General features: G+C 45.2%; 1 long non-coding RNA gene across 1 annotated transcript; it reads left to right on the forward strand.

Annotated features, from left to right (window-relative positions):
• The first annotated feature begins 12,482 nt into the window (after window positions 1–12,482).
• LOC121140399 lies at window positions 12,483–17,524 on the forward strand. Its single transcript, XR_005877220.1, has 3 exons — window positions 12,483–12,615; window positions 12,891–13,020; window positions 16,479–17,524. It is a non-coding gene; the product is annotated as an uncharacterized LOC121140399 (long non-coding RNA).
• The last annotated feature ends 555 nt before the right edge of the window (window positions 17,525–18,079 follow it).

The following is an 18,079-nucleotide window of genomic DNA, read 5'->3' on the forward strand; positions in this document are numbered from 1 at the left end:
CCTTAGGTGGGTGTTAGAAAAAGAAAGGCAACCTCCCTGATGGTAAGGTTGATGACTACCTTATATGCCATCCTAGAACCTTCATCCAGTGACTGATGGAAGCAGAAACAGATACCCACGCTAAACACTGAACTGAACTCCTGGAACCCAGTGACAGAGATGGAGGAGTGATGAGCAAAGGGGTCTAGACCGTGCTGGTGAAACTCACAAAGACAGCTGACCAGACAAGGGGGAGCTCTTGAACCCCAGATTGATGGCTGAGAGGCCAACATGGGACTGATCCAGACTCCATGAATGTAGTGTCAGTGAGGAGGCCTTGGAGATCTCTGGGGCCTTGGGTAGTAGATCAGTGTTTACCATGACGTGCAAATGAACTTTGGGAGCCCATTCCAAATAGAGGGATGCTCTCTCAGCCTGGACACATAGGGAGGGGCCTAGGTCCTGCCCTGAATGAAATGACAGACTCTAGAGATTCCCCCAAGGAGGGCCTCACCCTCCCTGGTGAATCATGTGGGGACTGGGTGGGGGGCTGGGGGAGGGACAAGGGAGGAGGGGGTGGGAGAGGGAGCTGGAATTGATATGTGAAGCATGCATGCATGTTTCTAAGACATAATTTATTTTAATAAAAATTAAAAAAAATAAAAAGAAAGGCAAGACTCTCAAGACACTTGCCTACTGAGAACTCTCAACCAATACAGTAAAAAATAGCCCAGCATTGAGATACACAATGCTCATTGTACATATGTGGATGTATTACATGAAAAACACCTTTGATTCCACAGGACAGGAGCAAGACTGCTTTTCTTATCCCAGGTGTCCTAACATAGCACTCACAGTCAACTGAGGCCAAGTACCATGGCGAAATGCATGTGGGTTATGATGATTTTAAATCTAGACCGACAAAACCAATCAGAAAGTACATGTTAGCACATGACCTGCTCTGGAGGAGGTGGCAATGGAATCTGGTTCTGGAAAAATCCCTTCAGGGATTTGTCCCCTAATCCCTATTGAAGTCATCTGTGCTGGGAGAGCCTGTGGTAGCCTGGGATTTGGTTTGAACTTGAAATGTTTGTGGTTTGCTGCGTCAACCCACGCTTTTTCTTCAGGCAAGGACCGGTTCTGTACAAAGTCCAAAAACAAAGGAAGAGAAGGAATGAAGGTAGGGGATAGGGATGGGTGAGTGGGGGATGGAGATGTGAGTGGTGGATGTCTCTGTGGGAGACAGTAAGCATTAACTCTAAGCCTGAAAATGTTTTTTTTTCCCCTCAGGAGTACACAGAAAACACTTTATTTTTTAATTTTAATTATTTTAGCATATTATTTTTTAATTATTATTTATTTTTAAGTTTAAATTTAGATTAGAAACAAGGTTGCTTCACAAGTCAGTTCCAGGTCCCTCTCCCTTTCCCTCCCCTCCTTCCATGCCCTCCCCCCCAACCCCCCCATTATCCCCTCATTTCCCCAGGGAGGGTGAGGCCCTCCATGGGGGTGTCCATAGTCTGTCATTTCATCCAGGGCAGGACCTAGACCCTCCCCCAAGAGTTCAGGGTGAGAGTTCATCTCACATTGTTCTATGGGAGTCCAAAGTCCGTGTGTATACTCGGGATGAGTACTGATCTGCTACCCAAGGCTCAATAGATTACCTAGGCCTCCTCACTGACACGCACATTCAGGGGGTCTTGATCAGTCCCAAGCTGGATTCCCAGGCTGATTCCTGGGATTCAAAAGTTAACCTTTGTCAGGTCAGCTATTTCTGGGGGTTAAACCAGCCCAGTCTTAATCCCTTTGGTCATCAGTCCTCTCTCTCTGTTACTGGCTTTCTTGAGTTCAGCTCAGTGCTTAGGCATGGGAATGTGCCTCTTCTTCCATCAGCCACTGAATGAAGTTTCTGTTTCCCAGACTCTCTGGCCATGGGATTGTAAAGCCTGAAAATCTTATGTGTGAAACTAATTCAAATATTCAAGTAGCCCAGAAAAAAAAATCTTTCCTTCTTTCTGCTCTCCAACCCAGCCATGTGCTCCAAGGTCTTCCTATAATCTTTGGCAATAATCTACCAGAAGTCTTAAAATCATCTTATCTCCTGATCTGGTACTTTCCCTTCTGAGAAACCTAAGAACATAACCAGAAACCAGAACAGACTTTCTGGAACAAAGAAAAAAAATGAATTCAACATGAAAATAGTTAACTTAAAAAATGTGGGGTGTGTGTGTGTGTGTATGTGTGTTTGTGTATGTGTATTTGTGTGTTTGTGTGTGTGAGTGTATGTGTGTGTGAGTGTATGTGTGTGTGAGTGTGTATGTGTGTGTGCGTGCGTGTGTTTGTGTGTGTGTATTTGTGTGTGTGTATGCAGATAGACAAGTGGATCATTGACGTTCACTTACCAGCTCATCTAGCCAATCAGTCACCCCAGATTTAATAACAGATCCTGTTTCAAAAAGTAGGGTGTGAAAAAAGGGGTGGGGAGAGTGTTAGAGGAAGATAGTTGGTGTAGACCCCTGGCCTCTACACACTCCTGTATACCGGAGCACACATTCTAGATCTAGATCTAGTTCTGTATCTATGCCCATAAATCAAAACCCACTTGAACCAACTTCACCGTCTTCCTGGTTCTCCCATTAACATTTTAAATAAAATCTTTGTGTGTATTTACTTAGCAATTCTTCATGCATACTAGGCAAGCGCTGTAGCACCGGCACGTCCGTAGCACAGTGCTCTTGTTTTACATTTATATACAGTCGTAATTTGGCCCCACTTTAAAGACAATTCTTTACCATTCTTTATTTCCTACACTCTAGGAAGTAGCTATAGTTTTTTACCAAACATTCTTTGCTACTTGAAGTAAACGTCTAGAGATTTACTTATTTTTATTTTGTGTGTATAAATGTTTTGCCTCCATGCAAGTCTACGTGTCATGAGTGTTGTCTGGTACGAGAAAGCCAGAGCTCCAGTGCATAGACAGGCAATTGGTGTGGGCAGGTGGTGTAGACACCTACAGCCGCAGGTGCAAGAGGAAGGACAGGTGTCGCCATCTCGTGAGTGTATCATCTTCTTTCTCTCTCTCCTCTCCTTTATAAGCCTCTCTATCAGCCAGGCGGTGGTGGCGCACGCCTGTAATCCCAGCACTCGGGAGGCAGAGGCAGGTGGATCTCTGTGAGTTCGAGACCAGCCTGGTCTATAAGAGCTAGTTCCAGGACAGCCTCCAAAGCCACAGAGAAACCCTGTCTCTAAAACAAAACAAACAAACAAAAAGCCCTCTCTATTTTAGGAGTTATGAGGGGTTGTAAACTGCTGTGTGGATGGTGGGAAAGAAACCCAGGTCCTCTGCAAGAGTAGCAAATGCTTTTAACCTCTGGGCTGTCTCCAACCTCAAATCTTAATAACTTCTTAAAGCATAACATATATGCCAAAAGTGAATGTTTAAAGCTCAATTAATTTTCGTGAAATCAACTCACTCATGTCACTAGTTCCCAAAACAAGAACAGAATATTACTTACTATCCAATAGCTGCTTCTGGGCCCCTCTCATTCACTGGTCCCACCTTCCCATAGATAAACATCAGCGTGACCTTAAATGTCCATGTATTCAAGGCGTCAGCGTTTGAATTTCACGTAAATGGAGTCATGCAGAGTGTTCTCATCTGCATCTGGCTCCCTGGCTCATCCTGTGTGAGACTCATTCAGGCCTTGGTGTAGTTCAGGTTCTTCATTGCCCTCGTTGCGTAGTGACCCTTCACATGATAAGCAATAAACCCAGGCTGTTTTGGGCTTGTGCTTTTACGAATTGATAAGGACATTATGCACCAATGGATATTTCAACACATTTTTGTTGGGAATACGCACACGTTTCTGCTGACCATAGTCCATATTCATTTAAAATATATATAAAAAACTAAAATAAAAATTCAGTTTTTCTTTTCTCTCCATACAAATAAAATCATTTCATTTAACAGAATGTAAATGTGAACACATTCCAGAAGGATTAGCCTTCGCTCACTCTTCATTGACAATTTCTCTGCCCTGACGATGAGACCAGGAGGTAGTGGAGGAGTTTTCACTGGTGCCTAAGGAGGTGAGGACACCTGAGCTGAGGGATGGGGGTGGGGAGTCGGCTCTCACAGAAAACAGGGGGCGGGGTGACAGTGAGAAGAGAAGGGGGTTACTGACTTCCATTCACTCAAGGTCTTGACTGTTTCCCTTTGAAAGCAAGTCACTTCAGAGATTTAACACGATTTGTGTCAAATAGGTGATCCTTGGCAAAGCACTTCCACAGCCATGACCTCGTTCGTTTGGGCACCATGACCTCGTTTGGGCGCCATGACCTCGTTTGGGCACCAGACTTTGTTTGGGCTTGCTCTCTTAAGAAGTCGGATATTTTCCTAGCTGCTCCTAATTCTAATGGTTAACCCTTATGACTACATGTCACGATGAGACGGCTGTGCATTTGTCCCCTGAGAGTTCATCCTTTTCAGGTTAATTTGATAACTCCCTAGTGAGCTCTCTTCCCAGGAGCAGAGATAAAAGGAGACATGGAATGTCACTGGGGAGCAGAAAGCATGCCTCCATTGCCTCTGCTACCAAATACTGTAGACAACACATGACGGAAAAGAGTGGCCCCAAACATGAATCTGCACTTTGGCCTACCTCAAGTGAAAAAGGGGCCTGGTGGGCCTGTGGTGGAGATTTAGGATAGCCTCAACGCTGCAGGTTTGGTGCCAGTGGGGTGTGGGAGCCGTGTAGACCATGGCAATGAGACTGTTATGCATAGCCCAAGCTGTGTTTTAGAGTCCCTGAGAGTTTGGGGTACAGTGATACAAAGGGTAGAATGTCCTCAGGAAGTTGTGCTGAGTTTGGGGGTGAGTGTGATATGCGGAAAGGACTAGGCCCAAGGCTGAGACCACAGAGATGAAGGCAGGGAGGCCCTGGTGGGGCTGGCATAGGAGTGCGTCTGACAGACTCTCGGTCGTAGAGTTTTCAGAACTCAGATCTGGACTTGTTCTGTTTGAGACCTTTTGAAATTGGCTCATCAACTTGCTGTAGAGCAGTGCAGATGTCACGGGATGTAGCTGTGGCCTTGTGTGGATGGCCAAGAAGAATGGGACTCACCTGACGACTCCTGACAGGTACTCTCTTGCATGCGTTGCTTCAGTGCCTGAGAAAGGATTAAGGCTGATCTGTGCCAATTCTGCCAACCCAATGGGCTCATTCCAACTGGGCAAGCTAATTGTTGTTGACAGCTTCCAAGTGTGCATTTTCTTAGAGATGGATTCCATGCAAGAAAAATGGCATCCTTGTTGCCAAGAATAAGTGAACAATTTACAAAAACGCTAAAGGGAAACATGAAGATGTTTTCTAGGCTTCCCATTGGGAACTGTGTCCCTTTCCATGATGAAAAGGACCAATAGATGTATATGGATGTTTTTATCGTGTGTGTGTGTGTGTGTGTGTGTGTGTGTGTGTGTGTGTGTTGCTGGGGATTGAACCCAGAACCTTGCATATAGCTAGACAGGCACTTTGCCACTGGGTGACATCCCAGACCCTATCCTCTTGTTAATAAATAGTCTATAGCAGTGGTTTCCAACCTTCCTTAGGTCGTGGCCCTTTAATACAGTTCCTCACATTGTGGTGACTCCCAATCAAGAAATTGTTGTGTTGCTACTTCATAACCATAATTTTGCTACTGTTATGAATTGTCCCTGCACTGTCCACTGGTTGGAGCTGGGGGTCCCACAACCTGGTTTCAGTCCCAGGTTCCATAGCTTGCCAAAGAGCTCAGCCTGGCTCAGTGGCTTCCAGCTCCTTATCTTCAAAAAGATCCAAAGGATTTGGTTGCTCCATACACATCTAAGATAAACACCTGGTTGTAATGTAGGCTTTCAAAGATATTCTTTGGGGATAGCCCAGCTACAATTGCTCAATTTTGCAGACAGAAGCACAGATTAGTAATCACCAGCACGCGAGTGTCTCTTCTATACTAGCTGGAGTTTCTACCTGACTCCATCCTACACCATGCAGCAGCCATGTATTTAGCACTTCTGCTGCTTTTGGGGGGGAGGGAGTTGAGACAGGGTTTCTCTGTGTAACATCCCTGCCTGTCCTGGAACTCACTCTGTAGACCAGACTGGCCCGGAATTCATAGAGGTCCACCTTCCTCTGCCTCCCTAAGTGCTGGGATTAGAGATGTGCACCACCACTGCTTCCTCCCTCCCTCCCTCCCTACCCCCCTCCCTCCCTCCTTCCCTGCCTGTCTGCCTTCCTTCTTTCCTTTTTCTTTTTTCTTTCTTTCTCTCTTTTTTTTTTCAATTTTTATTTCTTAAGTGTGTTTCAAATCCCAGGAAAAAAATCGTAACAGATCAAAGTAGATTTGAGTTTCACATAAGTTCATAAGGCACATTACACTGAATTCATAAAGAAAAGGAAACCATCAGCAGAGTGTGGCTGAAGTTTGTATCTGGGTGGAAAGAGATGAAGCGGTGATCACCAATCGGTGCTCCGTGTGGCAGAGGCGGAAAGAGAGCTGTCCTGAGAAAGCAGTTGCTGGGCCATCTTGTTGTCTTTGGAAACGAGGCCTAGTGGAAAGCAGTTTTTTAAAAAGAGTTATCAACATATCTGGGGTGCAGCACTTGCCTGGCATGTGTGAGACTACAGGTTCCATCCTCAGGATGAATGAATAAAAGAATGAATGAGGGCCGGGCATTGGTGGTGCATACCTTCAGTCCCAGCACTCAGGAGGCAGGCGGATCTCTGTGAGTTTGAGGCCAGCCTGGTCTACAGAGTGAGTTCCAGGGCAGCCAGAGCTACACAGAGAAACCCTGTCTTGAAGAACAAAAAACAAAAAGAAGAAGAAAAAAGAATAAATGAATGAAACGATGTAAAATAAGTGTTTTTGTTTCCTCCGTTTGCCCTAACCATCCCCCAGCCCCCTTTTCAATATTTTTCATCTGCCTTCTATCCTTCTCAAGTTTCGGTGAATTCTAGTTAATGGTTTAATTCCACTGAACTACTTCTTTTGTGTGTAGCCTTCAGCAGTCTCTTCTCCTTGTCCTTTGTGTCTTTTTTCATCTTCCTCTTTTCCTCCTCCTCCTCCACCATCACCACCACAGGCTAGTCTTAAACTTGCGATCCTCCTGCCTCCACCTCTGGAGTGCTAAGGTCACAGGTGACCAACACTGTGTCTTGTCTCCCCCTCCCTGATGTGTTTCTCCGCTTCCCTTTGAGGTGTAATCTCACTATGCTGGGTTAGCCTGGAACTTGCTATGTAACCCTGAACAGCCTCACACTTCAGCTCCTCCTGTGTCCCCCTCCCAAATGCTGGTGTTACATGTGTAGGCGAATCTTGGCTTTAGCAACTGCTCACAAAAATCTGTAGTACTAATAAAAAAGTCCAAATATAGTGTTTCCCCCTTATCTGTGATTTCATTTTCTGACGGTTCAGCTACTCAAGGTCAACAAATGTCCAAGAACATTAAGTGGAAAAGTCCAGAAATCAATAATTTTTAGTCTTAAAATAGCTTTATCACAGAGTATTGTTACAGTTGTTTTTGTCTGATTATGTTATTACTGCTAATCCCTACTAGCCTAATTCATAACTTAAACTATGTTAATTAAGATAGAAAAGCACTAAATTTATGCATTTGTAGAAATAACACAGCACATATTATTGTTTGATCCTGTCTGAACTTTCAGACATTCACCTTGGGTTTTGGAGCATACCTAGTACCAGGAAGGAGCGACTCTCACATTACAAAAAGCAGGAAGAAAATTCTCCGTCCCCAGTATCCTCCCCACTTCAGAGATGCAGGCCAGACCCAGAGCCAGAACCAGGCGAAGTGACAGTCCCCTTGTGACTCTGACCAGCTGTGCATGTCACAGGGACTAGAAAATGGGGCACTAAAAGCATGAACTCAGTCCATCACTTTGAACTGGTAGCCTTTCAAGGGCTTTTTAGGAGTTTTTGATTTGCCTCTCTGTGTTTGAGATAGGGCCTTTCAATCCTGGATCTCACTATCCTGGAACTCACTGTGTACAGAGCCCAGACTGTAAACTCAGGATCCTTCTGCTCCTGTCTCCTGAGGGCTGGGCTTCCAGACACACACCATCATGTCTAATTCTTCAGGGGCTTTTGGAAGTGCACACATACAAATTCACACATTTATTTACTTTAGCAGAATAAAACCAAGTGAGTTCATATTGGTGCCAATGCTTGTCTTTCAGACATCTGAGACATCTTATCCCAGCACAAATATTTGAACTCTTACTCTAAATACAAAGAGTATATCTCCGTAAGGATGTGTTCATTAAACTCATACTGGTGGATTCAGGTTGCTTTATTCTTTCTGTGTGATGAACATAGCTTGAATGAGCTCCCTAATTACTGCTGTAATTGCTTCCGAAGCACAGAGCAATAAAGATGAGGTAATAGGTGTTCTTGTCCCCACCCTGAACCCTAGGGACTGAGCACTGGCCTCACACACAGGCTAGAAAGCACACTCTTGCTGAGTTAGCCTCCCCAGTGGGTGCATCTTCAAGGCCTTTGAGCACTTACTTACTATTCTTGCACATTGTTTTTCATTTTTTCCCTTATTTTAGTTACATTTATGAAGTACGCTTGTTAATGAGGTGTGGTGTGATGATGTTTCAGTGTATGAACACTGAGTGCATTAATCAAATCCAACCTCCTCCCTTCCCAAACTCTAGCAAACACTGATCTGTACCCCAATCAACTTCTTAGCACCCACGTATAACACAGAGCATGTGGTGCTTGGCTTTCTTTGTCTAGTTTATTTTACTTAACACAACGTCTCCCGGTGCTGTTCATTTTGCTGTAAGTGACGAGGGGACTCTGTTCCCCTTTAGGGCAGAGTACTATTCCCCAGCACACATATGCCACTGTTTCCTTTATCTGTGCACCCACTGATGGCCACCTAAGCTGATTGGTTTTCTTAGCCGTTGTGATCAGAGTCGTGATAGCCAGGCGTGTTCTTACATTTAAACTGCAATCTGGACGCTAACAATAAATCCAGCTCCTTTTCTTGTTTAAGCCACTGTAAACTGCTTTCGTGTCAAGGGCTGCTTTATTTTCCAAAGTGGGAGTTGACAGCATCAGGCTGTGGGGGTGGAAGCCTAATCCTCCTCTCAAAGGCTGCAGTGAGTCACCATCCGCCTTCCTCCCTCCGCCCTTCCTGACTCCATACACATCCCTTCGTTTCTCGCTCTCTCTCTTTTCACAAGTAGAATTCAGCCCAAAGGTTCTACTGAAGTAGAATTGGAAAGTGGTATCTGGAATTCACCTTGTCTCTTAAGACAAAGCCGTGCCAAGTCTTTGTCTTAAGAGCCGATTTGAGTAAGTTCACTGAAGTGAGTAAAATCTCCACAGGGAGGACTGGGAATCGCTGCTCAATGGCAGACTGATACCTATAGTGCACAAGGCTCTGGGATAGATCCCCGGATGGCAAACAAAAGAATAGACGCCCGGACCTTGCCCTCTACAGCAGAGATACATGCCCAGCCCGCGGTGGCTGGTTTTTTGAAATGAACTTGGGTGGACATCTATTTAGGCAGTAAGCCTCACATGGATTGCTAAGGCCTGGGTACATTTCTTGTATGACTTGAAGATCTCCTAGCTGTCACAAGCCTAGGAGCAGGATGGAGCACACAGGATTCAAGTCGCCCCATCCTCCTCTTTTTAATTGCTACTGAGCACACTACAACCACTGCGTTATAGCAATGGATTTAAAACGTAATGTGGTCGCCATGACTGGTCCGTGTTGGTTGCCCACGCCTTTAGTCCCAGTACTCGGGATACAGAGGCAGGCGAATCTCTGTGAGTTCAAGACCAACCTAGTCTACAGAGAGAGTTCCAGGGCAGCCTCCAAAGCCACAGAGAAGCCCTGTCTCAAAAAACAAAAACAACAACAACAAAAAAAAAAAAAGAAAAGAAAAGAAAAGAAAGAAAAGAAAAGCTAAAGAAATGTAAAAACAAACTTTCCGAACCCTGTAGAACTCTGCAGCTCTGAAGTCTACAAGGCACTGTGTGTCTCGTGTCACGTGTCCTTACAGCGTGTTGAATAGGCAATGTGACCCCATTTTACAGACCACAAAACAGTAGTAGGCAGAGTTTAAAAACTGCTGAGGTCCAAGTTCAGGGTTTGCTCTCTTCTGTCCAGGGTGCCACATCCCAGGCACTAACTGCTGAAGGAGAGAGAAGCCAAGCAGTCTCTCAAGTTAGGGATTTTATGCTCTCCAGGAGGAGTGTGAACTCTCTGCCCAGACCTACCTGCTACAGAGAGAATCTCTCATTCACCCTCTGGGGCATACATGGTGGCCTACACTCCCAGTCTCAGACACCTCAGATGGACTGTTCCCTTAGCACTGGCTCCCATGGTTGGATTTCAGCCAATTACAGATTCATCTCCAGCAGATTCCAGATTCTTCAAAAAAGGATAACCAGAACTCAGGAAAGCAATGCTACCAAGTTTGCTGGAAACCACATATGAGTGCCGTCTGTCCCAGTGGGACTAAAGGCACACACACACTGTTCCTGTTTAGAACTGGTGTCAGGGCAGAAGTACCTACTTTGGTCTGGAAGAGTAAAGAATGGGGAAGATGCCGGAAGTCCATGCTGGCAGGGGTTAAAGTCATCTAAGTAATGCAAGGAGTGATCCGTCGTTCTTATCAAGGGCTGTATCAGATTGTGTTCCAAACTGCTGTTTGGAGACGTGGCCAGATTTTCTATTAAAACTTACATCAGTGGTTAGCTGCCAGGCTTGTCCCTAAGGCCTATTAGAACTACATGCTCAGTGGTTAAGAGCACTGCCCACCCTCCCTGAGGACCCAGGTTTGGTTCCCAACCATTTGTAACTCTGGTCCCAGGGATCCGATACCCTCTTCTGTTCCCTGAGGACACCCAGCACGTGTGTGCAGACAAAACACACATACACATGAATTAATTAAAAACAAAAACAACTGTATTTACTCTGAAAGAGCATTTTCAAGTTCTCTGAGATTCCTTCTTCAGGGAAGCCTAGCATGCAGGAGGAAAACTGAGTCTTAAGGCCAGCTGAACCTAGTGATGATGAACCTGGCTCCTTCTGAGTGTGGAAACTTTCAAACAAGCACAAGAGGACACATACTTTTTCTGGGGGTAACACAGAAGTCAGGAACTCCAAAAACAAAGCAAGTTTTTGGTCTGTCTGAGTCCCAAAGGTCAAGCAAGCCCAGGACCTTAACTTCACTGGGCTAAGATTGATAACGTGGACACAATTTACACTCTTTTTTCTTTTGATCTCTACCCTGATCATCAGAACTGCTGCTGGGCACATAGCCAGTGCCAGGAAATCGTTGTTTCATGTAATGAATAAGGGGATTTACCGAGATGACTGGCATTCCTTGGTGCAATGGGCTCTGACAGAGATGAATTCTTTGATGGTAATAACTGGTTTAAGATCTGCAAGGCAGAGCTGGAGTGTACTGATGGATTATTAGTGAACATTCACACAAGAGTCAAGAAGTTAATCCACAGCAAGAGCTCTACCGCTTACGAGACACAGGCCTTTGGGTGTGTTACCTAACCTCCAGGCTCCCATCTGTAAAATGTAGGCAGTGAGAACAACCGTAATATAGGGTTATTGTATGGTTTAAGTAAGACAATGCATGGGGAGTAATTAGTAGAGTATTGGGAAAACAGAATTGGCAAGATCTTAGGAGCTATACAGATGGTCAGATGGTCAGACCCTGGGGACAACTCAGAAATGATAGAGAGTCCCTCTTATAAAGGTGTCCCAGAGCTCACCTTGTCCGCCTGTCTTTGTTCTATCACTGTAAATCATTAAGGACCAACTATGATAACGCTCTCTTCCTTGGTACTGTGTGAAGTCCAACTTTTCCTCTAGTCTTGTACTTTCTTTGGTTAAGCTCTAAGACTTCTCTCCTCTTTTATCCCCCTTCACTCCCCCTCCCCTGCTCCCCTCCCCTCTCCTCCCTTCTTCCCGTATGATCCTAAAGGTAAGACCTTGCACAGAGTAGGCAACCCTCTATAACAGCCATAATACCCAAGCATCTTTCTTTCTTTCTTTCTTTCTTTCTTTCTTTCTTTCTTTCTTTCTTTCTTTCTTTCTTTCTTTCTTTCGTTCTTTCTTTCTTTCTTTCTTTCTCTCTCTCTCTCCCTCTCTCTCTCTCCCTCTCTCCCCCCCTCTCTCCCTCTCTCTCCCTCTCTCCCCCTCTCCCTCCCTCTCCCTCTCTCCCCCTCTCTCTCCCTCTCTCTCCCTCTCTCCCCCTCTCCCTCCCTCTCCCTCTCTCCCCCCTCTCTTTCCCTCTCTCTCCCTCTCTCCCCCCCTCTCCCTCCCTCTCCCTCTCTCCCCCCCTCTCTCTTTGTTGTTTTTAAGACAGGGTTTCTCTGTTTATCTTCGGAATCTGTCCTGGAACTCACTCTGTAGACCAGGCTGGCATCAAACTCAGAGAGACCCGCCTGCCTCTGCCTCCCAAGTGCTGGAATTAAAGGTGTGTGCTACCACTACCCTGGTCTTCTTTCAATTTATTTGAGAGCAGTTCTCTTCTTGCTAGGACTCCAGGCTGTGCTGGGTGACAAGGATGACATTCCTAGAGGCTGAGTGAAGAAGAGGTAACTGCTGGGGGGAGTGTTGCCCAATGTGGAGTAACTGCTGGGGGGAGTGTTGCCCAATGTGGAGAACCGTCCCGTGGAAGACAAGTATGTATTTGAAAAGGAGGTCAAGGGGCTGGAGGTTGGCCTAGGAGTTTTTTGTTTCTTTCTCCGGTGCCCAGGATGGAACCTGGGGCTAAGTTACCCTAGTGCACCGCTGTGATCACTATGCCACTATGATAGATGTTGTTTGCAGCAACTGGAAAACTCAATGGCATACTCTTGCTTTTCACTAGACATGAAGATCAACACCAGATGAATTGTAAATTGAAATGCGACCAGTGCAATGGCGAAGAGTTCAGTGAGAAAACAAGAGAATGCCCCTCTGTCACTGAAGTTGGCTAAGATTGCTTAAGGTGAACACAGGTAAAATGAGAACAAGAACAATCAGAGAACAAGAAAAACTCATCACACTGATGGACAATCAGTCAAAAAAGTTAAATGGTAGAAGAGGGCATCCAGTGACCAATCAGCATATGAAAAAATACCCTTCTTTGGGCTGGAGGGATGATTTAGGTTAAGAGCACTAGCTGTAAATAAATAAATAAGTAAATAAATAAATCTAAAAAGAGAAAAACACCCTTCTTATTAGAGATGAGAAAGATAGGAACCAATTCCATAATGTGATTTTAAATTATATTTAGTTATGTATTTGTGTTTCATGGGTCAGTTCTGTCCTCAACCCTGTGGGATCTGGGGATTGAACTCATGTCATCAGGCTTGGCAGCAAGCACCTCTACCCACTGAGCCTTCTTGCTGGTCCCAGTTCAAATACTCTTAATGGGAAATTCCAAAGCTGAGTAATACATACGCTTAAAATTGCTTGGCATTCTGAACAGCTTGATAACGTCTCAGCGTCCCACTCTGCTGCTTCTGGGATGGGAAGTACGCCGCACTGCTTGCCAGTCAGTCAGTCACTAGTGGCCAGCCACACTGCTTGCCAGTCAGTCAGTCAGTCAGTCACTAGTGGCCAGCCACACTGCTTGCCAGTCAGTCAGTCACTAGTAGCCAGCCACACTGCTTGCCAGTCAGTCAGTCAGTCAGTCACTAGCGGCCTAGCCAGCCACGCTGCTTGCCAGTCAGTCAGTCACTAGCAGAATCTTGGATGCCACATCTCTGGTGTTCAAGTGGCTCTTAATGTCTCTCATAGCAGTTCCAAAGCAAGAAAGCAGGAAATCTGTCAACTGAACATGCTAGGGGGTAGTGATAAAAGTAATATCTCTCCCTCCTTCCATCCCTCTCTCCCTCCTTCCCTCCCTCCCCCATCCTTCTTTCTCTTTCTTTTTGAAATAGGTTTGCATGTACCTCAGACTGGCCTCCAACTTGCTAAGTAGCCAAGAATGACCTTGAACTGGTAGCCCTTCTGCCTCTAACTCTTGAGTGTTGGGGTTACAGGCATTCACCACCACTCGTGCTGAAAATAAGTTCTTCCACTAAGCTAAATCCCACAAAATCAACCTCCCACATGGAAGACTCTTACTATCATTCCAAGGCAACGTGGATGCATTTTGCCAACAGGATGCTGAGTAAGAAAAGTCAGTCAGGCAAGGCTGTGTTCTCTAGCGTCTCATTTTATTTATGGGTTGTCGAAAATAGGCAAGATCAGTCTATGGTGTGAGAATGCAAGGTTCCAGTTGCTTGTCATGCTTGTCAGTATATGTTAATTGTACAAGATGCTGGGCTTCACCACGCTTGCACACACGTATGTAATGTATATGTTAATTGTACAAGATGCTGGGCTTCACCACGCTTGCACACATGTATGTAATGTATATGTTAATTGTACAAGATGCTGGGCTTCACCACGCTTGCACACACGTATGTAATGTATGTGTTAATTGTACAAGATGCTGGGCTTCACCACGCTTGCACACACGTATGTAATGTACTTTGATCATTTTCATCCTCTCTATTATCTTCTCTCCCCTACCTTCACATGACTTTCTTTTCTTTCCTTCACGTAGTCCCATTCTACTTTCATAGATTCTGCATATGAGAGAAGCATAGCATTTGTCTTTCTGAGTCTGGCTTATTTCATGTAACATGATGATTCAAGTTCTACCAATTTTCCAACCTTATTTTCCTGAATAATACCCCATTGAGTGCAGAAATGCCAATTTTCTCCTTCCTTCTCTTTCTTTCTCCCTTCCTTCTTCTTCTTCTTCTTCTTCTTCCTCTTCTTCTTCTTCTTCTTCTTCTTCTTCTTCTTCTTCTTCTTCTTCTTCTTCTTCTCTCTCTCTCTCTCTCTCTCTCTCTCTCTCTCTCTCTCTCTCTCTCTCTTTCTTTTGTGTTTCTCTGTGTAACAGCCTAGCTGTCCTGGAACTCAATTTATAGACCAGGCTAGCCTAGAACTCACAGAGATTGCTTGCCTCTGCCTCCTAAGCACTGGGAATAAAGGCGTGTGTCACCATGTCCGGCTGATCACATTTTTCTTAGGCCATTCATCTGTTGATGGACATCCAGGCTGATTTTACAACACGGCTGTTGTGAAATAGTGTTGTGATAACTGTGTGTGTGCAAATATTTCTGTGACATTCAGACACGGATTCCTTTAGGTATCTAAAGGAATTTGTCAGCAGATAATATAACAGAGTCTCTATTTTGTTTTGGAATCCTCCATAATGGCTGGACTAACATGCTTTCCCATCATCAGTGTATAAGGGATCAATCACCTCCTATATCCTTTCCAGCATTCATTGTTTGTTTTCTGGATGACAGCCATTCTGACTGGGGTGAAATGGGATCTCAGTGTAGCTTGGATTTCCAGTTCCCTGGTCACTAAGGACGTTGAACTTTTTGTGTATATATTTACTGACCATTAGCACGTCTTTTGAGTACTATTTATTCAGTTCACCTTTGCATTCATTGATTAGATCCCTTGTTGCTAGGTAGTAGAGATTGAATCCAGGACCTTAGTTCTACCACTGAGCTACCCCAGCCCCTACAGTGGTTGGAGAGGGATAATACTTAGGAGCGTGCAGTGGCCTCTGTATTCTGGTAGCGTTCATCTCCTTTGCTGGGTGCTGGATACAAAGGGGTGTGCTCATTTTATGAAAATTCACCAATTTCTTGACTATGATTTGAGCATTTGGGTTTTTTGTTTGTTTGTTTTGTTTCTCTGTGTGACAGCTCTGGCTGTCCTGGAACTCGCTTTGTAGACCAGGCTGGCCTTGAACTCACAGAGATCCACCTGCCTGTGCCTCCCAAGTGCTGGGATTACAGGCGTGCGCCACCACCGCCTGTCTGCCTTGAACATTTGTAAGTGCGGATGTTCTGCCTTAGTGCAAAGTGATTTACAGTCTTGACAAGAACAGTGTCATTCTAAGGCCACCCTGCCTAGAGAATTCTATAGGTACTGGGCTTTCGTCTGTGTTTGCTGTGTCAGATGGGGTTTTCCGGGCCTCCACTCCTCGCAGCACCATTGGTGATAAGTGACAGTGATGTCAGTAGTGGCTCTGTAGACAGCTCCTGGACCTCTGGGCATGTGGTCTGAACAGGAAGCTTAAGGACAGCATCTGACGTCTGCTCTCCCAGCCCTTCCTGTGGTTTGGTGAGCACATGGTTACTGGTGTTCAGTGGCAGCTGTGGTACGGGTGCAGCCCACAAGCTGACGGGTAGCTAGCTAGTAGGTGGTGGGTGATTCTAATAATCTCTAGGAAAGGGCTCTAGCACCTGAAGTTCTGCCATGTAGGTTCATCACTTTCAGGAGAAAACTAGTCCAAATCCACCTGATGTGCCGTACAGCCTTTCACACCACCAGATCAGCTGGTTTCTGTGGCTACTCGATAGTGATTCTCAAAACATCGTTTGTGTTCTCTTCACAGGTACCTGAAGATGCTTTTGTTTTTCTCTGCCTGCCCTGCAGTGTTTTCCGCTTGTGGGCATTTGAACAAAGGATTCATTAAGTGTGACTGGGAGCCCACCGGGATAACCACACAAACACAGGGTGTAGCCAACTGAAAGTCTCTATTCCTGCTGGCCAGTGTTTGAGGGAAGGCAAAAATCACATCTTGAAATCTCGATTGGCAGCTTCAGGGGGAGGTTTTGCAAAGGCAAGAAGCTTAACGGAAGCCTAGATAAGCAGTCATCTGGGAGAGAGGGTTCTGCACAAGCAAGCCGTTTAAGAAAGCTAAGGTAAGTTATCTGGTCCATCCCGACCTTGGGTTCCTAGAATAGAATCAACTAACTTTCCATGGAGATTCTTACCAAGATGATGAAATTCTAGTCAAACCCAAAATGGCCTCAACAAGAAACAAGATGGAGGAAACCTCTGCACCATCTTGCCCTGTCACATGGGGACTCCCCTAGTCTGATATCATTAGCTGTCCTTTCCTTTTGGGCATCCTCTTGAGTTCTCACCTGCTTATTTTATCAAAGTGCTTTACTGCTGACTCAAGTCTAGCTTATGATCCCAGCCCGCTTTCACATTATCATCAGCCAACACTTCCATGGATCAAAGTAAAAGACTGAGAGCAAAAGCTTGCCAACCTAAGGCATTTATGTCTAGCTTTCCAAAAGACAACAGTGACTGAAATAGCAGACATGAACACCGAGAATCAGAAGCCCAAAGAAAAATTGCATGATGGCTGAAGAGCAATTATTGAAGCACGGGAGTACACAATTAGAGTGGGTGTTAGGAAAAGTCCATTTAGACCCGGAACCTGAGCTCCAGTGGGTTTGCAGGTCCTGGTTTACTGCCCTCTGGTCTGTTCATGCTTCTTTATCTAGCTGTGGCCCCCCCTGGCAACAGCAGCACTCCAGGGAGCTGGATAGTGTTGTAGGATCTCAGACCCCAGACCCTATCAAATCGGAGCCTGTGTTTTATCATGACCTCTTGAGATGATTTACATGCATGTAAAAATTTGGGGACACACACACTCCATACTCTCTCTCTCTCTCTCTCTCTCTCTCTCTCTCTCTCTCTCTCTCTCACACACACACACACACACACACACAGTTGCATAGACTCACACCCACACCACAGATACACATACATATATAGACATACACTCCATACTCACATACACACATACCACACACACTCACACACACACACACATAGACTCACAACCCCCCCCCCCCGCAGATATATATAGATACACACACACACAGTGACAAGTACCACAGGTGCTCTCTTTATTAGCATTTCTACTCTTCAGGGCAAGGCCTATATTATGACAGGTCTTATAAGAGCAGGTTGTGTGAAGAGCTGAACAAAAAGACCAACTCTCTTGATGATCCCCGGGGAAGGACACCTACTGGAGCAATGCTCACTTTCCATGTGCCCATTCCAATTCTAACCTACTAGAAAAACTAATCGCTTATTTGCTGGTAGCATGTCCTTCAAAAGCAAGGTATTTAAATCATGTAGTCATCAGTCACTTAATTTTCAGTTACACAAAGATAATTACACTAGAACCGCCTT

Source organism: Mesocricetus auratus, unplaced genomic scaffold (genome assembly GCF_017639785.1).
Source record: "Mesocricetus auratus isolate SY011 unplaced genomic scaffold, BCM_Maur_2.0 Super-Scaffold_100004, whole genome shotgun sequence".
Lineage (NCBI taxonomy): Eukaryota > Metazoa > Chordata > Mammalia > Rodentia > Cricetidae > Mesocricetus > Mesocricetus auratus.